Genomic DNA, 26,833 nt, shown 5'->3' with positions numbered 1-26,833 from the left:
ACACTCTAACTTCCTATGATTTGAAACTCTCCTGTGAGTCCAGTTTTAGATTCCGATGCTTCACTTCAGGTTTGCTGTATACCTTGGAAATTCGTTTTGACGATGAAACACAGAAATTGCATCGGAATTAAATTCAAAAGGCACAATGCCGACTTAAGTACAAGAGGACTGACACTCTAACTTTCTATTTTTTGAACATCTTCTGTGACTGCAGTTTTAGATTCCGATGCTTCACTTCAGGTCTACTGTATACCTTGGGTTTTCTTATTCACGATGAAACACAGAAATTGCAACCGAATTTAATACAAATGGCTCAATACCGACTTCAGTACAAGAGGATTAACACTGTAACTTTCTATGATTTCAACCTCTGCTGTGAGCCCAGTTTTAGATTCCGATGCTTCACTACAGGTTTATTGTATCCCTTGGACCTTCTTATTGACGATGAAACACAGAAATTGCATCCGAATTTAATACAAATGGCTCAATGCCGACTTAAGTTCAAGAGGAGTGACACTCTCACTTTCTATGATTTGAAACTCTCCTGTGAGTCCAGTTTTAGATTGCGATGCTTCACTTCAGGTTTACTGTATACCTTGGAACTTCTTATTGACGTTGAAACACAGAAATTGCATCGGAATTAAATTCAAAAGGCACAATCCCGACTTAAGTACAAGAGGACTGACACGCTAACTTTCTATGATTTGAACCTCTCCTGTGAGTCCAGTTTTCGATTCCGATGCTTCACTTCCGGATTACTGTATACCTTGGTACTTCTTATTGACGATGAAACACAGAAATTGTATCGGAATTAAATTCAACAGGCACAATGCCGACTTAAGTACAAGAGGACTGACACTCTAACTTTCTATGATTTGAAACTCTCCTGTGTGTCCAGTTTTAGATTCCGATGCTTCACTTCAGGTTTGCTGTATACCTTGGAAATTCGTTTTGACTATGAAACACAGAAATTGCATCGGAATTAGATTCAAAAGGCACAATGCCGACTTAAGTACAAGAGGACTGACACTCTAACTTTCTATTTTTTGAACCTTTTCTGTGACTGCAGTTTTAGATTCCGATGCTTCACTTCAGGTTTACTGTATACCTTGGGTTTTCTTATTCACGATGAAACACAGAAATTGCATCCGAATTTAATACAAAAGGCACAATGCCGACTTAAGTACAAGAGGACTGACACTCTAACTTTCTATTTTTTGAACCTCTCCTGTGACTGCAGTTTTAGATTCCGATGCTTCACTTCAGGTTTACTGTATACCTTGGGTTTTCTTATTCACGATGAAACACAGAAATTGCATCCGAATTTAAAACAAAAGGCACAATGCTGTCTTAAGTACAAGAGGACTGACACTCTAACTTTCCATGAATTGAACCTCTCCTGTGAGTCTAGTTTTAGATTCCGATGCTTCACTTCAGGTTTACTGTATACCTTGGAACATCTTATTGACGATGGAACACAGAAATTGCATCGGAATTAAATTCAAAAGGCGCAATGCCGACTTAAGTACAAGAGGAGCGACACTCTCAATTTCTACGATTTGAACCTCTCCTGTGAGTCCAGTTTTAGATTCCGATGCTTCACTTCAGGTCTTCTGTATCCCTTGGACCTTCTTATTGACGATGAAACACAGAAATTGCATCCCAACTTAATATAAAAGGCACAATGCCGAGTTAAGTACAAGAGGACTGACAATCTAACTTTCTATCATTTGAACCTCTCCTGTGAGTCCAGTTTTAGATTCCGATGATTCACTTCACGTTTACTGTATTCCTTGGACCTTCTTATTGACGAAGAAACGCAGAAATTGCATCCGAATTTAATACAAAAATCACAATGCCGACTTAAGTACAAGAGGACTGACACTCTCACTTTCTATGATTTGAACCTCTCCTGTGAGTCCAGTTTTAGATTCCGATGCTGCACTTCAGGTTTACTGTATCCCTTGTACCTTCTTATAAACGATGAAACACACAAATTGCACCCGAATCTAATATAAAAGGCACAATGCCGATTTAAGTACAAGAGGAATGACACTCACACTTTCTATGATTTGAAACTTTCCTGTATGTCCAGTTTTTGATTCCGATGCTTCACTTCAGGTTTACTCTATACCTAGGACCTTCTTATTGACCATGAAACACAGAAATTGCGTCGGAATTAAATTCACAAAGCACAATGCCGACTTAAGTACAAGAGGACTGACACTCTAACTTTCTATTTTTTGAACATCTTCTGTGACTGCAGTTTTAGATTCCGATGCTTCACTTCAGGTCTACTGTATACCTTGGGTTTTCTTATTCACGATGAAACACAGAAATTGCAACCGAATTTAATACAAATGGCTCAATACCGACTTCAGTACAAGAGGATTAACACTGTAACTTTCTATGATTTCAACCTCTGCTGTGAGCCCAGTTTTAGATTCCGATGCTTCACTACAGGTTTATTGTATCCCTTGGACCTTCTTATTGACGATGAAACACAGAAATTGCATCCGAATTTAATACAAATGGCTCAATGCCGACTTAAGTTCAAGAGGAGTGACACTCTCACTTTCTATGATTTGAAACTCTCCTGTGAGTCCAGTTTTAGATTGCGATGCTTCACTTCAGGTTTACTGTATACCTTGGAACTTCTTATTGACGTTGAAACACAGAAATTGCATCGGAATTAAATTCAAAAGGCACAATCCCGACTTAAGTACAAGAGGACTGACACGCTAACTTTCTATGATTTGAACCTCTCCTGTGAGTCCAGTTTTCGATTCCGATGCTTCACTTCCGGATTACTGTATACCTTGGTACTTCTTATTGACGATGAAACACAGAAATTGTATCGGAATTAAATTCAACAGGCACAATGCCGACTTAAGTACAAGAGGACTGACACTCTAACTTTCTATGATTTGAAACTCTCCTGTGTGTCCAGTTTTAGATTCCGATGCTTCACTTCAGGTTTGCTGTATACCTTGGAAATTCGTTTTGACTATGAAACACAGAAATTGCATCGGAATTAGATTCAAAAGGCACAATGCCGACTTAAGTACAAGAGGACTGACACTCTAACTTTCTATTTTTTGAACCTTTTCTGTGACTGCAGTTTTAGATTCCGATGCTTCACTTCAGGTTTACTGTATACCTTGGGTTTTCTTATTCACGATGAAACACAGAAATTGCATCCGAATTTAATACAAAAGGCACAATGCCGACTTAAGTACAAGAGGACTGACACTCTAACTTTCTATTTTTTGAACCTCTCCTGTGACTGCAGTTTTAGATTCCGATGCTTCACTTCAGGTTTACTGTATACCTTGGGTTTTCTTATTCACGATGAAACACAGAAATTGCATCCGAATTTAAAACAAAAGGCACAATGCTGTCTTAAGTACAAGAGGACTGACACTCTAACTTTCCATGAATTGAACCTCTCCTGTGAGTCTAGTTTTAGATTCCGATGCTTCACTTCAGGTTTACTGTATACCTTGGAACATCTTATTGACGATGGAACACAGAAATTGCATCGGAATTAAATTCAAAAGGCGCAATGCCGACTTAAGTACAAGAGGAGCGACACTCTCAATTTCTACGATTTGAACCTCTCCTGTGAGTCCAGTTTTAGATTCCGATGCTTCACTTCAGGTCTTCTGTATCCCTTGGACCTTCTTATTGACGATGAAACACAGAAATTGCATCCCAACTTAATATAAAAGGCACAATGCCGAGTTAAGTACAAGAGGACTGACAATCTAACTTTCTATGATTTGAACCTCTCCTGTGAGTCCAGTTTTAGATTCCGATGATTCACTTCACGTTTACTGTATTCCTTGGACCTTCTTATTGACGAAGAAACGCAGAAATTGCATCCGAATTTAATACAAAAATCACAATGCCGACTTAAGTACAAGAGGACTGACACTCTCACTTTCTATGATTTGAACCTCTCCTGTGAGTCCAGTTTTAGATTCCGATGCTGCACTTCAGGTTTACTGTATCCCTTGTACCTTCTTATAAACGATGAAACACACAAATTGCACCCGAATCTAATATAAAAGGCACAATGCCGATTTAAGTACAAGAGGAATGACACTCACACTTTCTATGATTTGAAACTTTCCTGTATGTCCAGTTTTTGATTCCGATGCTTCACTTCAGGTTTACTCTATACCTAGGACCTTCTTATTGACCATGAAACACAGAAATTGCGTCGGAATTAAATTCACAAAGCACAATGCCGACTTAAGTACAAGAGGACTGACACTCAAACTTTCTATGATTTGAAGTTCTCCTGTATGTCCAGTTTTAGATTCCGATGCTTCACTTCAGGTTTACTGTATACCTTGGACCTTCTTATTGACGATGAAACACAGAAATCTCATCCGAATTTAATAGAAAAGGCACAATTCCGACTTAAGTACAAGAGGACTGACACTCTAACTTTCTATGATTTGAACCTCTCCTGTGAGTCCAGTTTTAGATGTCGATGCTTCCCTTCAGGTTTACTGTATACCTTGAAACTTCTTATTGACGATGAAACACAGAAATTGCGTCGGAATTAAATTCAAAAGGCACAATGCCGACTTAAGTACAAGAGGACTGACACTCAAACTTTCTATGATTTGAACCTCTCCTGTGAGTCCAGTTTTAGATTTCGATGCTTCACTTCAGGTTTACTGTATACCTTGGACCTTCTTATTGACGATGAAACACAGAAATTGCATCCGAAATTAATACAAAAGGCACAATGCCGATTTAAGTACAAGAGGAATGCCACTCACACTTTCAATGATTTGAACCTGACCTGTGAGTCCAGTTTTAGATTACGATGCCTCACTTCAGGTTTACTGTATACCTTGGAACTTCTTATTGACGATGAAACACAGAAATTGCATCGGAATTAAATTCAAAAGGCACAATGCGGACTTAAGTACAATAGGACTGACACTCTAACTCTCTATGATTTGAAACTCTCCTGTGAGTCCAGTTTTAGATTCCGATGCTTCACTTCAGGATTACTGTATCCCTTGGACCTTCTTATTGACGATGAAACACAGAAATTGCATCCGAATTTAATACAAAAGGCACAATGCCAACTTAAGTACAAGAGGACTAACACTCTCACTTTCTATGATTTCAACCTCTGCTGTGAGTCCAGTTTTAGATTCCGAAGCTTCACTACAGGTTTACTGTATCCCTTGGACCTTCTTATTGACGATGAAACACAGAAATGGCATACGAATTCAATATAAAAGGCACAATGCCGACTTAAGTCCAAGAGGCCTGACACTCTAACTTTCTATGATTTGAACCTCTCCTGTGAGTTCAGTTTTAGATTGCGATGCTTCACTTCAGGTTTACTGTATTCCTTGGAACTTCTTATTGACGATGAAACACAGATATTGCATCGGAATTAAATTCAAAAGGCACAATCCCGACTTAAGTACAAGAGGACTGAACCTGTAACTTTCTATGATTTGAAACTCTCCTGTGAGTCCTATTTTAGATTCCGATGCTTCACTTCAGGTTTACTGTATACCTTGGAACCTCTTATTGACGATGAAACACAGAAATTGTATCGGAATTAAATTCAACAGGCACAATGCCGACTTAAGTACAAGAGGACTGACACTCTAACTTTCTATGATTTGAAACCCTCCTGTGTGTCCAGTTTTAGATTCCGATGCTTCACTTCAGGTTTGCTGTATACCTTGGAAATTCGTATTGACGATGAAACACAGAAATAGCATCGGAATTAAATTCAAAAGGCACAATGCCGACTTAAGTACAAGAGGACTGACACTCTAACTTTCTATTTTTTGAACCGCTTCTGTGACTGCAGTTTTAGATTCCGATGCTTCACTTCAGGTTTACTGTATACCTTGGGTTTTCTTATTCACGATGAAACACAGAAATTGCATCGGAATTTAATACAAAAGGTACAATGCCGACTTAAGTACAAGAGGACTGACACTCAAACTTTCTATTTTTTGAACCTCTCCTGTGACTGCAGTTTTAGATTCCGATGCTTCACTTCAGGTTTACTGTATACCTTGGGTTTTCTTATTCCCGATGAAACACAGAAATTGCATCCGAATTTAATACAAAAGGCACAATGCCGTCTTAAGTACAAGAGGACTGACACTCTAACTTTCCATGAATTGAACCTCTCCTGTGAGTCTAGTTTTAGATTCCGATGCTTCACTTCAGGTTTACTGTATACCTTGGAACATCTTATTGACGATGGAACACAGAAATTGCATCGGAATTAAATTCAAAAGGCGCAATGAAGACTTAAGTACAAGAGGAGCGACACTCTCAATTTCTACGATTTGAACCTCTCCTGCGAGTCCAGTTTTAGATTCCGATGCTTCACTTCAGGTCTACTGTATCCCTTGGACCTTCTTATTGACGATGAAACACAGAAATTGCATCCCAATTTAATATAAAGGGCACAATGCCGAGTTAAGTACAAGAGGACTGACAATCTAACTTTCTATGATTTGTACCTCTCCTGTGAGTCCAGTTTTAGATTCCGATGATTCACTTCAGGTTTACTGTATCCCTTGTACCTTCTTATAAACGATGAAATACACAAATTGCACCCGAATCTAATATAAAAGGCACAATGCCGATTTAAGTACAAGAGGAATGACACTCACACTTTCTATGATTTGAAACTTTCCTGTATGTCCAGTTTTAGATTCCGATGCTTCACTTCAGGTTTACTCTATACCTAGGACCTTCTTATTGACGATGAAACACAGAAATCTCATCCGAATTTAATACAAAAGGCATAATTCCGACTTAAGTACAAGAGGACTGACACTCTATCTTTCTATGATTTGAACCTCTCCTGTGAGTCCAGTTTTAGATGTCGATGCTTCACTTCAGGTTTACCGTATACCTTGAAACTTCTTATTGACGATGAAACACAGAAATTGCGTCGGAATTAAATTCAAAAGGCACGATGCCGACTTAAGTACAAGAGGACTGACACTCAAACTTTCTATGATTTGAACCTCTCCTGTGAGTCCAGTTTTAGATTTCGATGCTTCACTTCAGGTTTACTGTATACCTTGGACCTTCTTATTGACGATGAAACACAGAAATTGCATCCGAAATTAATACAAAAGGCACATTGCCGATTTAAGTACAAGAGGAATGCCACTCACACTTTCAATGATTTGAACCTGTCCTGTGAGTCCAGTTTTAGATTACGATGCCTCACTTCAGGTTTACTGTATACCTTGGAACTTCTTATTGACGATGAAACACAGAAATTGCATCGGAATTAAATTCAAAAGGCACAATGCGAACTTAAGTACAAGAGGACTGACACTCTAACTCTCTATGATTTGAAACTCTCCTGTGAGTCCAGTTTTAGATTCCGATGCTTCACTTCAGGTTTACTGTATCCCTTGGACCTTCTTATTGACGATGAAACACAGAAATTGCATCGGAATTAAATTCAAAAGGCACAATCCCGACTTAAGTACAAGAGGACTGACCCTCTAACTTTCTATGATTTGAAACTCTCCTGTGAGTCCAGTTTTAGATTCCGATGCTTCACTTCAGGTTTACTTTATACCTGGAATTTCTTATTGACGATGTAACACAGATATTGCGTCGGAATTAAATTCAAAAGGCACAATGCCGACTTAAGTACAAGAGGATTGACACTCTAATTTTCTATGATTTGAACCTCCCCTGTGAGTCCAGTTTTAAAATCCGATGCTTCACTTAAGGTTTACCGTATGCCTTGGACCTTCTTATTGAAGATGAAACACAGATATTGCATCCGAATTTAATACAAGAGGCTCAATGCCACTTAAGAACAAGAGGACTGACACTCTCACTTTCTATGAAATGAACCGCTCCTGTAAGTCCTTTTTTAGATTCCGATGCTTCACTTCAGGTTTACTGTACCCTTGGACCTTCTTATTGACGATGAAACACAGATATTGCATCGGAATTAAATTCAAAAGGCACAATACCGACTTAAGTACAAGAGGACTGACACTCTAACTTTCTATGATTTGAAACTCTCCTGTGAGTCCACTTTTAGATTCCGATGCTTCACTTCAGGTTTACTGTATACCTTGGAACTTCTTATTGACGATGAAACACAGAAATTGCATCGGAATAAAATTCAAAAGGCACAATGCCGACTTAAGTACAAGAGGACTGACACTCTAACTTTCTATGATTTGAACCTCTCCTGTGAGACCAGTTTTCGATTCCGATGCTTCACTTCAGGTTTACTGTATACCTTGGAACTTCCTATTGACGATGAAACACAGAAATTAATTCGGAATTAAATTCATAAGGCACAATGCCGACTTAAGTGCAAGAGGAATGACACTCTAACTTCCTAAGATATGAAACTCTCCTGTGAGTCCTGTTTTAGATTCCGATGCTTCACTTCAGGTTTACTGTATCCCTTGGACCTTCTTATTGACGATGAAACACAGACATTGCATCGGATTTAAATTCAAAAGGCACAATGCCAACTTAGGTACAAGAGGACTGACACTCTAACTTTCTATGATTTGAACCTCTCCTGTAAGGCCAGTTTCAGATTCCGATGCTTCACTTCAGGTTTACTGTATCCCTTGGACCGTCTTATGGACGATGAAACACAGAAATTGCATCCGAATTTAATACAAAAGGCACAATCCCGATAAAAGTAATAGAGGACTGACACTCTAACTTTCTATGATTTGAACCTGTCCTGTGAGTCCAGTTTTAGATTCCGTGCTTCACTTCAGGTTTACTGTATACCTTGGACCATCTTATTGACGATGAAACACAGAAATTGCATCTGAATTTAATATAAAAGGTACAATGAGGACTTAAGTACAAGAGGACTGACACTCTAACTTTCTATGATTTGAACCTCTCCTGTGAGTCCAGTTTTAGATTCCGATGCTTCACTTCAGGTTTACTGTATCCCTTGGACCTTCTTATTGACGATGAAACACAGAAATTGCATCCGAATTTAATATAAAAGGCACAATGCCGACTTAAGTACAAGAGGACTTACACACTAACTTTCTATGATTTGAAACCCTCCTGTGTGTCCAGTTTTAGATTCCGATGCTTCACTTCAGGTTTGCTGTATACCTTGGAAATTCGTATTGGCGATGAAACACAGAAATTGCATCGGAATTAAATTCAAAAGGCACAATGCCGACTTAAGTACAAGAGGACTGACACTCTAACTTTCTATTTTTTGAACCTCTTCTGTGACTGCCGTTTTTGATTCCGATGCTTCACTTCAGGTTTACTGTATACCTTGGGTTTTCTTATTCACAATGGAACACAGAAATTGCATCGGAATTAAATTCAAAAGGCGCAATGCCGACTTAAGTACAAGAGGAGCGACACTCTCAATTTCTACGATTTGAACCTCTCCTGTGAGTCCAGTTTTAGATTCCGATGCTTCACTTCAGGTCTACTGTATCCCTTGGACCTTCTTATTGACGATGAAACACAGAAATTGCATCCCAATTTAATATAAAGGGCACAATGCCGAGTTAAGTACTAGAGGACTGACACTCTAACTTTCTATGATTTATACCTCTCCTGTGAGTCCAGTTTTAGATTCCGATGATTCACTTCACGTTTACTGTATTCCTTGGACCTTCTTATTGACGATGAAACGCAGAAATTGCATCCGAATTTAATACAAAAATCACAATGCCGACTTAAGTACAAGAGGACTGACACTCTCACTTTCTATGATTTGAACCTCTCCTGTGAGTCCAGTTTTAGATTCCGATGCTGCACTTCAGGTTTACTGTATCCCTTGTACCTTCTAATAAACGATGAAACACACAAATTGCACCCGAATCTAATATAAAAGGCACAATGCCGATTTAAGTACAAGAGGATGACACTCACACTTTCTATGATTTGAAACTTTCCTGTATGTCCAGTTTTAGATTCCGATGCTTCACTTCAGGTTTACTCTATACCTAGGACCTTCTTATTGACCATGAAACACAGAAATTGCGTCGGAATTAAATTCAAAAAGCACAATGCCGACTTAGGTACAAGAGGACTGACACTCAAACTTTCTATGATTTGAACCTCTCCTGTATGTCCAGTTTTAGATTCCGATGCTTCACTTCAGGTTTACTGTATACCTTGGACCTTCTTATTGACGATGAAACACAGAAATCTCATCCGAACTTAATACAAAAGGCACAATTCCGACTTAAGTACAAGAGGACTGACACTCTAACTTTCTATGATTTGAACCTCTCCTGTGAGTACAGTTTTAGATGTCGATGCTTCACTTCAGGTTTACCGTATACCTTGAAACTTCTTATTGACGATGAAACACAGAAATTGCGTCGGAATTAAATTCAAAAGGCACAATGCCGACTTAAGTACAAGATGACTGACACTCAAACTTTCTATGATTTGAACGTCTCCTGTGAGTCCAGTTTTAGATTTCGATGCTTCACTTCAGGTTTACTGTATACCTTGGACCTTCTTGTTGACGATGAAACACAGAAATTGCATCCGAAATTAATACAAAACTCACAATGCCGATTCAAGTACAAGAGGAATGCCACTCACACTTTCAATGATTTGAACCTGTCCTGTGAGTCCAGTTTTAGATTACGATGCCTCACTTCAGGTTTACTGTATACCTTGGAACTTCTTATTGACGATGAAACACAGAAATTGCATCGGAATTAAATTCAAAAGGCACAATGCGGACTTAAGTACAAGAGGACTGACACTCTAACTCTCTATGATTTGAAACTCTCCTGTGAGTCCAGTTTTAGATTCCGATGCTTCACTTCAGGTTTACTGTATTCCTTGGACCTTCTTATTGACGATGAAACACAGAAATTGCATCCGAATTTAATACAAAAGGCACAATGCCAACTTAAGTACAAGAGGACTAACACTCTCACTTTCTATGATTTCAACCACTGCTGTGAGTCCACTTTTAGATTCCGATGCTTCACTTCAGGTTTACTGTATACCTCGGAACTTCTTATTGACGATGAAACACAGACATTGCATCGGAATAATATTCAAAAGGCACAATGCCGACTTAAGTACAAGAGGACTGACAGTCTAACTTTCTATGATTTGAACCTCTCCTGTGAGTCCAGTTTTCGATTCCGATGCTTCACTTCAGGTTTACTGTATACCTTGGAACTTCCTATTGACGATGAAACACAGAAATTAAATCGGAATTAAATTCATAAGGCACAATGCCGACTTAAGTACAAGAGGAATGACACTCTAACTTCCTAAGATATGAAACTCTCCTGTGAGTCCTGTTTTCGATTCCGATGCTTCACTTCAGGTTTACTGTATCCCTTGGACCATCTTATTGACGATGAAACACAGAAATTGCATCTGAATTTAATATAAAAGGTACAATGAGGACTTAAGTACAAGAGGACTGACACTCTAACTTTCTATGATTTGAACCTCTCCTGTGAGTCCAGTTTTAGATTCCGATGCTTCACTTCAGGTTTACTGTATCCCTTGGACCTTCTTATTGACGATGAAACACAGAAATTGCATCCGAATTTAATATAAAAGGCACAATGCCGACTTAAGTACAAGAGGACTGACACACTAACTTTCTATGATTTGAAACCCTCCTGTGTGTCCAGTTTTAGATTCCGATGCTTCACTTCAGGTTTGCTGTATACCTTGGAAATTCGTATTGACGATGAAACACAGAAATTGCATCGGAATTAAATTCAAAAGGCACAATGCCGACTTAAGTACAAGAGGACTGACACTCTAACTTTCTATTTTTTCAACCTCTTCTGTGACTGCCGTTTTAGATTCCGATGCTTCACTTCAGGTTTACTGTATACCTTGGGTTTTCTTATTCACAATGGAACACAGAAATTGCATCGGAATTAAATTCAAAAGGCGCAATGCCGACTTAAGTACAAGAGGAGCGACACTCTCAATTTCTACGATTTGAACCTCTCCTGTGAGTCCAGTTTTAGATTCCGATGCTTCACTTCAGGTCTACTGTATCCCTTGTACCTTCTTATAAACGATGAAACACACAAATTGCACCCGAATCTAATATAAAAGGCACAATGCCGATTTAAGTACAAGAGGATGACACTCACACTTTCTATGATTTGAAACTTTCCTGTATGTCCAGTTTTAGATTCCGATGCTTCACTTCAGGTTTACTCTATACCTAGGACCCTCTTATTGACCATGAAACACAGAAATTGCGTCGGAATTAAATTCAAAAAGCACAATGCCGACTTAGGTACAAGAGGACTGACACTCAAACTTTCTATGATTTGAACCTCTCCTGTATGTCCAGTTTTAGATTCCGATGCTTCACTTCAGGTTTACTGTATACCTTGGACCTTCTTATTGACGATGAAACACAGAAATCTCATCCGAACTTAATACAAAAGGCACAATTCCGACTTAAGTACAAGAGGACTGACACTCTAACTTTCTATGATTTGAACCTCTCCTGTGAGTACAGTTTTAGATGTCGATGCTTCACTTCAGGTTTACCGTATACCTTGAAACTTCTTATTGACGATGAAACACAGAAATTGCGTCGGAATTAAATTCAAAAGGCACAATGCCGACTTAAGTACAAGATGACTGACACTCAAACTTTCTATGATTTGAACGTCTCCTGTGAGACCAGTTTTAGATTTCGATGCTTCACTTCAGGTTTACTGTATACCTTGGACCTTCTTGTTGACGATGAAACACAGAAATTGCATCCGAAATTAATACAAAACTCACAATGCCGATTCAAGTACAAGAGGAATGCCACTCACACTTTCAATGATTTGAACCTGTCCTGTGAGTCCAGTTTTAGATTACGATGCCTCACTTCAGGTTTACTGTATACCTTGGAACTTCTTATTGACGATGAAACACAGAAATTGCATCGGAATTAAATTCAAAAGGCACAATGCGGACTTAAGTACAAGAGGACTGACACTCTAACTCTCTATGATTTGAAACTCTCCTGTGAGTCCAGTTTTAGATTCCGATGCTTCACTTCAGGTTTACTGTATTCCTTGGACCTTCTTATTGACGATGAAACACAGAAATTGCATCCGAATTTAATACAAAAGGCACAATGCCAACTTAAGTACAAGAGGACTAACACTCTCACTTTCTATGATTTCAACCTCTGCTGTGAGTCCACTTTTAGATTCCGATGCTTCACTTCAGGTTTACTGTATACCTCGGAACTTCTTATTGACGATGAAACACAGACATTGCATCGGAATAATATTCAAAAGGCACAATGCCGACTTAAGTACACGAGGACTGACACTCTAACTTTCTATGATTTGAACCTCTCCTGTGAGTCCAGTTTTCGATTCCGATGCTTCACTTCAGGTTTACTGTATACCTTGGAACTTCCTATTGACGATGAAACACAGAAATTAAATCGGAATTAAATTCATAAGGCACAATGCCGACGTAAGTACAAGAGGAATGACACTCTAACTTCCTAAGATATGAAACTCTCCTGTGAGTCCTGTTTTCGATTCCGATGCTTCACTTCAGGTTTACTGTATCCCTTGGACCTTCTTATTGACGATGAAACACAGACATTGCATCGGAATTAAATTCAAAAGGCACAATGCCAACTTAAGTACAAGAGGACTGACACTCTAACTTTCTATGATTTGAACCTCTCCTGTAAGTCCAGTTTCAGATTCCGATGCTTCACTTCAGGTTTACTGTATCCCTTGGACCGTCTTATGGACGATGAAACACAGAAATTGCATCCGAATTTAATACAAAAGGCACAATCCCGATAAAAGTAATAGAGGACTGACACTCTAACTTTCTATGATTTGAACCTGTCCTGTGAGTCCAGTTTTAGATTCCGTGCTTCACTTCAGGTTTACTGTATACCTTGGACCATCTTATTGACGATGAAACACAGAAATTGCATCTGAATTTAATATAAAAGGTACAATGAGGACTTAAGTACAAGAGGACTGACACTCTAACTTTATATGATTTGAACCTCTCCTGTGAGTCCAGTTTTAGATTCCGATGCTTCACTTCAGGTTTACTGTATCCCTTGGACCTTCTTATTGACGATGAAACACAGAAATTGCATCCGAATTTAATACAAAAGGCACAATGCCGACTTAAGTACAAGAGGACTGACACACTAACTTTCTATGATTTGAACCTATCCTGTGAGTCCAGTTTTAGATTCTGATGCTTCACTTCAGGTTTACTTTATACCTTGGAACTTCTTATTGACGATGAAACACAGAAATTGCATCGGCATTAAATTCAAGAGGCACAATGCCGACTTAAGTACAAGAGGAATGACACTCTAATTTTCTATGATTTGAACCTCTCCTGTGAGTCCAGCTTTAAATTCCGATGCTTCACTTAAGGTTTACCGTATGCCTTGGACCTTCTTATAGAAGATGAAACACAGAAATTGCATCCGAATTTAATACAAAAGGCAGAATGCCACTCAAGAACAAGTGGACTGACACTCTCACTTTCTATGAAATGAACCACTCCTGTAAGTCCTTTTTTAGATTCCGATGCTTCACTTTAGGTTTACTGTATCCCTTGGACCTTCTTGTTGACGATGAAACACAGAAATTGCATCCGAATTTAATACAAAACGCACAATGCCGACTTAAGTACAAGAGGACTGACACTCTAACTTACTATGATATCTACCTCTCCTGTGAGTCCAGTTTTAGATTCCGATGCTTCACTTCAGATTTACTGTATACCTTGGAACTTCTTATTGGCGATGAAACACAGAAATTGAATCGGAATTAAATTCAAAGGCACAATGCCGACTTAAGTACAAGGGGAATGACACTATAACTTTCTATGATTTGAAACTCTCCTGTGAGTTCAGTTTTAGATTCCGATGCTTCACTTCAGGTTTACTGTATACCTTGGACCTTCTTATTGACGATGAAACACAGAAATCGCATCCGAATTTAATACAAAAGGCACAATTCCGAGTTAAGTACAAGAGGACTGACACTCTAACCTTCTATGATTTGAACCTCTCCTGCGAGTCCCGTTTTAGATTTCGATGCTTCACTTCTGGTTTAGGTATACCTTCGAACTTCTTATTGACGATGAAACACAGAAATTGCGTCGGAATTAAATTCCAAAGGCACAATGCCGACTTAAGTACAAGAGGACTGACACTCAAACTTGCTATGATTTGAACCTCTCCTGTGAGTCCAGTTTTAGATTTTGATGCTTCACTTCAGGTTTATTGTATACCTTGGACCTTCTTATTGACGATGAAACGCAGAAATTGCATCCGAATTTAATACAAGAATCGCAATGACGTCTTAAGTACAAGAGGACGGACACTCTCACTTTCCATGATTTGAACCTCTCCTGTGAGTCCAGTTTTAGATGTCGATGCTTCACTTCAGGTTTACTGTATACCTTGTAAGTTCTTATAGAAGATGAAACACACAAATTGCACCCGAATCTAATATAAGAGGCACAATGCCAACTTAAGTACAAGAGCCTTGACACTATCACTTTCTATGATTTGAACCTCTGCTGTGAGTTCAGTTTTAGATTCCGATGCTTCACTTCAGTTTTACTGTATCCCTTGGACCTTCTTATTGACGATGAAACACAGAAATTGCATCCGAATTTAATACAAAAAGCACAATGCCGACTTAAGTACAAGAGGACTAACACTCTCACTTTCCATGATTTCAACCTCTGCTGTGAGTTCAGTTTTAGATTCCGATGCTTCACTACAGGTTTACTGTATCCCTTGGACCTTCTTATTGACGATGAAACACAGAAATGGCATACGAATATAATACAAAAGGCACAATGCCGACTTAAGTACAAGAGGCCTGACACTCTAACTTTCTATGATTTGAACCTCACCTGTGAGTCCAGATTTCGATTCCGATGCTTCACTTCAGGATTTCAGTATACCTTATAACTTCTTATTGACGATGAAACACAGAAATTGCATCGGAATTAAATTCAAAAGGAACAATGCCGACTTAAGTACAAGAGGACTGACACTCTAACTTCCTATGATTTGAACCTCTCCTGTGAGTCCAGTTTTCGATTCCGATGCTTCACTTCAGGTTTACTGTATACCTTGGAACTTCCTATTGACGATGAAACACAGAAATTAAATCGGAATTTAATTCATAAGGCACAATGCCGACTTAAGCACAAGAGGACTGACACTCTAAATTTCTAAGATATGAAACTCTTCTGTGAGTCCTGTTTTACATTCCGATGCTTCACTTCAGGTTTACTGTATCCCTGGGACCTTCTTATTGACGATGAAACACAGACATTGCATCGGAATTAAATTCAAAAGGCACAATGCCGACTTAAGTACAAGAGGACTGACACTCTAACATTCTATGATTTGAAACTCTCCTGTAAGTCCAGTTTTAGATTCCGATGCTTCACTTCAGGTTTACTGTATCCCTTGGACCGTCTTATGGACGTGATACACAGAAATTGCATCCGAATTTAATACAAAAGGCAGAATGCCGATTAAAGTAGAAGAGGACTGACACTCTAACTTTGTATGATTTGAATCTGTCCTGTGAATCCAGTTGTAGATTCCGTGCTTCGCTTCAGGTTTACTGTATACCTTGGACCATCTTATTGACGATGAAACACAGAAATCGCATCTGAATTTAATATAAAAGGTACAATGAGGACTTAAGTACAAGAGGACTGACAATCTAACTTTCGATGATTTGAACATCTCCTGTGAGTCCAGTTTTAGATTCCGATCCCTCACTTCTGGTTTACTGTATCCCTTGGACCTTCTTATTGACGATGAAACACAGAAATTGCATCCGAATTTAATACAAAAGGCACAATGCCGACTTAAGTACAAGAGGACTGACACACTAACTATCTATGATTTGAACCTATCCTGTGAGTCCAGTTTTAGATTCTGATGCTTCACTTCAGGTTTACTTTATACCTTGGAACTTCTTATTGACGATGAAACACAGAAATTGCATCGGCATTATATTCAAAAGGCACAATGCCGACTTAAGCACAAGAGGAATGACACTCTAATTTTCTATGATTTGAACCTCTCCTGTGAGTCCAGCTTTAAATTCCGATGCTTCACTTAAGGTATACCGTATGCCTTGGACCTTCTTATTGAAGATGAAACACAGAAATTGCATCCGAATTTAATACAAAAGGCAGAATGCCACCCAAGAACAAGAGGACTGACACTCTCACTTTCTATGAAATGAACCACTCCTGTAAGTCCTTTTTTAGATTCCGATGCTTCACTTCAGGTTTACTGTATCCCTTGGACCTTCTTGTTGACGATGAAACACAGAAATTGCATCCGAATTTAATACAAAACGCACAATGCCGACTTAAGTACAAGAGGACTGACACTCTAACTTACTATGATATCTACCTCTCCTGTGAGTCCAGTTTTAGATTCCGATGCTTCACTTCAGATTTACTGTATACCTTGGAACTTCTTATTGGCGATGAAACACAGAAATTGAATCGGAATTAAATTCAAAGGCACAATGCCGACTTAAGTACAAGGGGAATGACACTATAACTTTCTATGATTTGAAACTCTCCTGTGAGTTCAGTTTTAGATTCCGATGCTTCACTTCAGGTTTACTGTATACCTTGGACCTTCTTATTGACGATGAAACACAGAAATCGCATCCGAATTTAATACAAAAGGCACAATTCCGAGTTAAGTACAAGAGGACTGACACTCTAACCTTCTATGATTTGAACCTCTCCTGCGAGACCCGTTTTAGATTTCGATGCTTCACTTCTGGTTTAGGTATACCTTCGAACTTCTTATTGACGATGAAACACAGAAATTGCGTCGGAATTAAATTCCAAAGGCACAATGCCGACTTAAGTACAAGAGGACTGGCACTCAAACTTGCTATGATTTGAACCTCTCCTGTGAGTCCAGTTTTAGATTTTGATGCTTCACTTCAGGTTTATTGTATACCTTGGACCTTCTTATTGACGATGAAACGCAGAAATTGCATCCGAATTTAATACAAGAATCGCAATGCCGACTTAAGTACAAGAGGACGGACACTCTCACTTTCCATGATTTGAACCTCTCCTGTGAGTCCAGTTTTAGATGTCGATGCTTCACTTCAGGTTTACTGTATACCTTGTACCTTCTTATAGAAGATGAAACACACAAATTGCACCCGAATCTAATATAAGAGGCACAATGCCAACTTAAGTACAAGAGGCTTGACACTATCACTTTCTATGATTTGAACCTCTGCTGTGAGTTCAGTTTTAGATTCCGATGCTTCACTTCAGGTTTACTGTATCCCTTGGACCTTCTTATTAACGATGAAACACAGAAACTGCATCCGAATATAATACAAAAAGCACAATGCCGACTTAAGTACAAGAGGACTAACACTCTCACTTTCCATGTTTTCAACCTCTGCTGTGAGTTCAGTTTTAGATTCCGATGCTTCACTACAGGTTTACTGTATCCCTTGGACCTTATTATTGACGATGAAACACAGAAATGGCATACGAATTTAATACAAAAGGCACAATGCCGACTTAAGTACAAGAGGCCTGACACTCTAACTTTCTATGATTTGAACCTCACCTGTGAGTCCAGATTTCGATTCCGATGCTTCACTTCAGGATTTCAGTATACCTTATAACTTCTTATTGACGATGAAACACAGAAATTGCATCGGAATTAAATTCAAAAGGAACAATGTCGACTTAAGTACAAGAGAACTGACACTCTAAATTTCTAAGATATGAAACTCTTCTGTGAGTCCTGTTTTACATTCCGATGCTTCACTTCAGGTTTACTGTATCCCTGGGACCTTCTTATTGACGATGAAACACAGACATTGCATCGGAATTAAATTCAAAAGGCACAATGCCGACTTAAGTACAAGAGGACTGACACTCTAACATTCTATGATTTGAACCTCTCCTGTAAGTCCAGTTTTAGATTCCGATGCTTCACTTCAGGTTTACTGTATCCCTTGGACCGTCTTATGGACGTGAAACACAGAAATTGCATCCGAATTTAATACAAAAGGCAGAATGCCGATTAAAGTAGAAGAGGACTGACACTCTATCTTTGTATGATTTGAATCTGTCCTGTGAGTCCAGTTGTAGATTCCGTGCTTCGCTTCAGGTTTACTGTATACCTTGGACCATCTTATTGATGATGAAACACAGAAATCGCATCTGAATTTAATATAAAAGGTACAATGAGGACTTAAGTACAAGAGGACTGACAATCTAACTTTCGATGATTTGAACATCTCATGTGAGTCCAGTTTTAGATTCCGATCCATCACTTCTGTTTTACTGTATCCCTCGGACCTTCTTATTGACGATGAAACACAGAAATTGCATCCGAATTTAATACAAAAGGCACAATGCCGACTTAAGTACAAGAGGACTGACACACTAACTATCTATGATTTGAACCTATCCTGTGAGTCCAGTTTTAGATTCCGATGCTTCACTTCAGGTTTACTATATACCTTGGAACTTCTTATTGACGATGAAACACGGAAATTGCATCGGAATTAAATTCAAAAGGCACAATGCCGACTTAACTACAAGAGGATTGACACTCTAATTTTCTATGATTTGAACCTCTCCTGTGAGGCCCGTTTTAAATTCCTCTGCTTCACTTAAGGTTTACTGTATGCCTTGGACCTTCTTATTGAAGATGAAACACAGAAATTGCATCCGAATTTAATACAGAAGGCACAATGCACTTTAGAACAAGAGGACTGACACGCTCACTTTCTATGAAATGAACCGCTCCTGTAAGTCCTTTTTTAGATTCCGATGCTTCACTTCAGGTTTACTGTATCCCTTGGACCTTCTTGTTGACGATGAAACACAGAAATTGCATCCGAATTTAACACAAAAGGCACAATGCCAACTTAAGTACAAGAGGACTGACACTCTAACTTACTATGATTTCTACCACTTCTGTGAGTCCAGTTTTAGATTCCGATGCTTAACTTCAGACTTACTGTATACCTTGGAACTTCTTATTGACGATGAAAGACAGATATTGCATCGGAATTAAATTCAAAAGGCACAATGCCGACTTAAGTACAAGAGGACTGACACTCTAACTTTCTATGTTTTGAACCTCTCCTGTGAGTCCAGTTTTAGTTTCCAATGCTTCACTTTAGGTTTACTGTATCTTGTTATTGACGATGAAACACAGAAATTGCATCCGAATTTAATACAAAAGGCACAATGCCGATTTAAGTACAAGAGGTCTGTCAATCTAACTTTCTATGAATTGAACCTGTCCTGTGAGTCCGGTTTTAGATTCCGGTGCTTCACTTCAGATTTACTGTATACCTTGGAACTTCTTATTGCCAATGAAACACAGAAATTGCATCCGAATTTAATACAAAAGCACAATGCCGACTTAAGTACAAGAGGACTGACACTCTCACTTTCTATGATTTGAAACTCTCCTGTGTGTCCAGTTACAGATTCTGATGCTTCATTTCTGGTTTACTGTATCCCTTAGACCTTCTTATTGACGATGAAACACAGAAATCGCACCCGAATTTAATACAAAAGGCACAATGCCGACTTAAGTACAAGAGGACTGACACTCTAACTTTCTATGATTTGAACCTCTCATGTGAATCCAGTTTTTGATTTCGATGCTTTACTTCAGGTTTCCTGTATCCCTTGGACCTTCTTGTTGACGATGGAACACAGAAATTGCATCCGAATTTAATACAAAAGGCACAATGCCGACTTAAGTACAAGAGGACTGACACTCTAACTTACTTTGATTTCTACCTCCTCTGTGAGTCCAGTTTTAGATTCCGATGCTTCACTTCTGATTTACTGTATACCTTGGAACTTCTTATTGACGATGAAACACAGAAATTGCATCGGAATTAAATTCAAAAGGCACAATGCCGACTTAAGTACAAGAGGACTGACACTCTAACTTTCTATGATTTGAACCTCTCCTGTGAGTCCGGTTTTAGTCTCCAATGCTTCACTTTGAGTTTACTGTATTTCTTGGATCTTGTTATTGACGATGAAACACAGAAATTGCATCCGAATTTAATAAAAAAGGCACAATGCCGATTGAAGTACAAGAGGTCTGTCAATCTAACTTTCTATGATTTGAACCTGTCCTGTGAGTCCAGTTTTAGATTTCGATGCTTCACTTCAGGTTTACTGTATACCTTGGAACTTCTTATTGACGAAGAAAGACAGAAATTGCATTGGAATTAAATTCAAGCGGCACAATGCCGACTTAACTACAAGAGGACTGACACTCTAACTTTCTATGATTTGAACCTCTCCTGTGAGTCCAATTTTAGATTTCGATGCTTCACTTCAGGTTTACTGTGTACCTTAAACTTCTTATTGACGATGAAAGACAGAAATTGCATCGGAATTAAATTCATAAGCCAGAATGCCGAATTAAGTACAAGAGGACTGATACTCAAACTTTCTATGATTTGAACCTCTCCTGTAAGTCCAGTTTTAGATTCCGATGATTCACTTCAGGATTACTGTATCCCTTGGTCCTTCTTATTGACGATGTAACACAGAAATCGCATCCGAATTTAATACAAAAGGCACAATGCCGACTTAAGTACAAGAGGACTGACACTCTAACTTTCTATGATTAGAACCTCTCCTGTGAGTCCAGTTTTAGATTTCGATGCTTCACTTCAGGTTTACTGTATACCTTGGAACTTCTTATTGACGATGAAAGACAGAAATTGCATTGGAATTAAATTCAAAAGGCACAATGCCGACGTAAGAACAAGAGGACTGACACTCAAACTTTCTATGATTTGAACCTCTCCTGTGAGTCCAGTTTTAGATTCCGATGCTTCACTTCAGGTTTACTGTATCCCTTGGAACTTCTTATTGACGATGAAACACAGAAATTGCATCGGAATTAAATTCAAAAGGCACAATGCCGACTTAAGTACAAGCGGACTGACACTCTAACTTTCTATGATTTGAATCTCTCCTGTGAGTCCAGTTTTAGTTTCCAATGCTTCACTTTAGGTTTACTGTATTTCTTGGATCTTGTTATTGACGATGAAACACAGAAATTGCATCCGAATTTAATACAAAAGGCACAATGCCGATTTAAGTGCAAGAGGTCTGTCAATCTAACTTTCTATTATTTGAACCTGTCCTGTGAGTCCGGTTTTAGATTCCGGTGCTTCACTTCAGATTTACTGTATACCTTGGAACATCTTATTGCCAATGAAACACGGAAATTGCATCGGAATTAAATTCAAGCGGCACAATGGCGACTTAACTGCAAGAGGACTGACACTCTAACTTTCTATGATTTGAAACTCTCCCGTGAGTCCAGTTTTAGATTCCGATGCTTCACTTCGGGTTTACTGTATCCCTTGGACCTTCTCATTGACGATGAAACACAGAAATCGCATCCGAATTTAATTCAAAAGGCACAATGCCGACATAAGTACAAGAGGACTGACACTCTAACTTTCTATCATTTGAAACTCTCCTGTGAGTCCAGTTTTAGATTTCGATGCTTCACTTCAGGTTTACTGTATACCTTGGAACTTCTCATTGACGATGAAAGACAGAAATTGCATCGGAATTAAATTCATAAGGCAGAGTGCCGACTTAAGTACAAGAGGATTGATACTCAAACTTTCTATGATTTGAACCTCTCCCGTGAGTCCAGTTTTAGATTCCGATGCTTCACTTCGGGTTTACTGTATCCCTTGGACCTTCTCATTGACGATGAAACACAGAAATCGCATCCGAATTTAATTCAAAAGGCACAATGCCGACATAAGTACAAGAGGACTGACACTCTAACTTTCTATCATTTGAAACTCTCCTGTGAGTCCAGTTTTAGATTTCGATGCTTCACTTCAGGTTTACTGTATACCTTGGAACTTCTCATTGACAATGAAAGACAGAAATTGCATCGGAATTAAATTCATAAGGCAGAGTGATGACTTAAGTACAAGAGGATTGATACTCAAACTTTCTATGATTTGAACCTCTCCTGTAAGTCCAGTTTTAGATTCCGATGCTTCACTTCAGGTTTACTGTATCCCTTGGTCCTTCTTATTGACGATGAAACACAGAAATCGCAATCCGAATTTAATACAAGAGGCACAATGCCGACATAAGTACATGAGGAATGACACTCTAACTTTCTATGATTTGAACATCTCCTGTGAGTCCAGTTTTAGATTTCGATGCTTCACTTCATGTTAACTGTTTACCTTGGAACTTCTTATTGACGATGAAACACAGAAATTGCGTCGGAATTAAAATCAAAAGGCACAATGCCGACTTAAGTACAAGAGGACTGACACTCAAACTTTCTATGATATGAACCTCTCCTGTGAGTCCAGTTTTAGACTCCGATGCTTCACTTCAGGTTTACTGTATCCCTTGGACATTTCTATTGACGATGAAATACAGAAATTGCATCTGAATTTAATATAAAAGGCTCAATGCCGAATTAAGTACGAGAGGCTTGACGCACTCACTTTCTATGATTTGAACCTCTCCTGTGAGTCCAGTTTTAGATTCCGATGCTTCACTTCAGGTTTACTGTATACCTTGGACCTTCTTATTGACGATGAAACGCAGAAATTGCATCCGAATTTAATACTAAAATCAAAATGCCGACTTAAGTACAAGAGGACTGACACTCTCACTTTCCATGATTTGAAACTCTCCCGTGAGTCCAGATTTAGATTCCGATGCTTCACTTCAGGTTTACTGTATACCTAGGACCTTCTTATTGACCATGAAACACAGAAATTGCATCCGAAATTAATACAAAAGGCACAATGCCGATTTATGTACAAGAGGATTGACAGTCACACTTCCTATGATTTGTACCTATCCTGTGAGTCCAGATTTAGATTCCGATGCTTCACTTCAGGTTTACTGTACACCTTGGAACTTCTTATTGACGATGAAACACAGAAATTGCATCCGAATTTAATACAAAAGGCACAATGCCGACTTAAGTACAAGGGGACTGACACTCTAACTTTCAATGATTTGGACCTCTCCTGTGAGCCGAGTTTTAGATTGCGATGCTTCACTTCAGGTTTACTGTATACCTTGGAACTTCTTATTGACGATGAAACACAGAAATTGCATCGGTATTAAATTCAAAAGGCCCAATGCCGACTTAAGTACAATAGGACTGACACTCTAACTTTCTATGATTTGTACCTCTCCTGTGAGACCAGTTTTCGATTCCGATGCTTCACTTCAGGTTTACTGTATACCTTGGAACGTCCTATTGACGATGAAACACAGAAACTGCATCGGAATTAAATTCAAAAGGCACAATGCCGTCTTAAGTACAAGAGGACTCACACTCACACTTTCTACGATTTGAACCTCTCCTGTGGGTCCAGTTTTAGATTCCGATGCTTCACTTCAGATATACTGTATACCTTGGACCTTCTCATTGACGATGAAACACACAAATTGCATCCGAATTTAATACAAAAGGCACAATGCCGAATTAAATACAAGAATACTGACACTCTAACTTTCTTTGATTTGAACCTGTCCTGTGAGTCGAGTTTTAAATTCCGATGCTTCACTTCAGGTTTACTGTATACCTTAGAACTTCTTATTGACGATGAAACACAGAAATTAAATAGGAATTTAATTCAAAAGGCACAATGGCGAGTTGAGTACAAGTGGAGTGACACTCTAACTTTCGAAGATATGAAACTCTCCTGTGAGTCCTGTTTTAGATTCGGATGCTTCACTTCAGGTTTACTGTATCCCTTGGACCGTCTTATTGACGATGACACACAGAAATTGCATCCGAATTTAATACAAAAGGCACAATGCTGACTTAAGTACAAGAGGACTGACACTTTCATATTCTATGATTTGAAACTTTCCTTTGAGTCCGGTTTTAGATTCCGATGCTTCACTTAAGGTTAACTGTATCCCTTGGACCTCCTTATTGACGATGAAACGCAGAAATTGCATCCGAAATTAATACAAAAATCACAATGCCGACTTTAGTACAAGAGGACTGTCACTCTCACTTTCTATGATTTGAACCTCTCCTGTGAGTCCAGTTTTAGATTTCGATGCTTCACTTCAGGTTTACTGTATCCCTTGTACCTTCTTATAGACGATGAAACACACAAATTTCACCCGAATCTAATATAAAAGGCACAATGCCAACTTAAGTACAAGAGGCTTAACACCATCACTTTCTATGATTTGAACCTCTCCTGTGAGTCCAGTTTTAGATTCCGATGCTTCACTTCAGGTTTACTGAATACCTAGGACCTTCTTATTGACCATGAAACACAGAAATTGCATCCGAAATTAATACAAAAGGCACAATGCCGATTTAAGTATACGAGGAATGACACTCACACTTTCTATGATTTGAACCTGTCCTGTGGGTCCAGTTTTAGACTCTGATGCTTCACTTCAGGTTTACGGTATACCTTGGAACTTCTTATTGACGATGAAACACAGATATGGCGTCGGAATTAAAATCAAAAGACACAATGCCGACTTAAGTACAAGAGGACTGACACTCAAACTTTCTCTGATTTGAACCTCAACTGTGAGTCCAGTTTTAGACTCCGATGCTTCACTTCAGGTTTACTGTATCCCTTGGACCTTCTTATTGACGATGAAATACAGAAATTGCATCCGAATTTAATACAAAAATCACAATGCCGACTTAAGTACAAGAGGACTGACACTCTCACTTTCCATGATTTGAAACTCTCCTGTGAGTCTAGTTTTAGAATCCGATGCATCACTTCAGGTTTACTGTATCCCTTGTACCTTTATATAGACGATGAAACACACAAATTTCACCCGAATCTAATATAATAGGCACAATGCCAACTTAAGCACAAGAGGTTTGACACTCTCACTTTCTATGATTTGAACCTCTCCTGTGAGTCCTGTTTTAGATTCCGATGCTTCACTTCAGGTTTACTGTATACCTAGGATCTTCTTATTGACCATGAAACACAGAAATTGCATCCGAAATTAATACAAAAGGCACAATGCCGATTTATGTACAAGAGGAATGACACTCACACTTCCTATGATTTGAACCTGTCCTGTGAGTCCAGTTTTAGATTCCGATGCTTCACTTCAGGTTTACTGTATACCTTGGAACTTCTCATTGACGATGAAACACGGAAATTTCATCGGAATTAAATTCAAAAGGCACAATGCGGACTTAAGTACAAGAGGACTGACACTCTAACTCTCTATGATTTGAAACTGTCCTGTGAGTCCAGTTTTAGATTCCGATGCTTCACTTCAGGTTTACTGTATCCCTTGGACCTTCATATTGACGATGAAACACAGAAATTGCATCCGAATTTAATACAAAAGGCACAATGCCGACTTAAGTACTAGAGGACTAACACTCTCACTTTCTATGATTTCAACCTCTGCTGTGAGTCAAGTTTTAGATTCCGATGGTTCACTACAGGTTTACTGTATCACTTGGACCTTCTTATTGACGATGAAACACAGGAACTGCATCCGAATTTAATACAAAAGGCACAATGCCGACTTAAGTACAAGAGGACTGACACTCTAACTTTCTATGATTTGGACCTCTCCTGTGAGACCAGTTTTAGATTCCGATGCTTCACTTCAGGTTTACTGTATACCTTGGAACCTCTTATTGACGATGAAACACGGAAATTTCATCGGAATTAAATTCAAAAGGCACAATGCGGACTTACGTACAAGAGGTCTGACACTCACACTTTCT

Source organism: Schistocerca americana, chromosome 2, assembly GCF_021461395.2.
Source record: "Schistocerca americana isolate TAMUIC-IGC-003095 chromosome 2, iqSchAmer2.1, whole genome shotgun sequence".
NCBI classification, from domain to species: domain Eukaryota; kingdom Metazoa; phylum Arthropoda; class Insecta; order Orthoptera; family Acrididae; genus Schistocerca; species Schistocerca americana.
Note: the sequence above shows the minus strand (reverse complement) of the source record.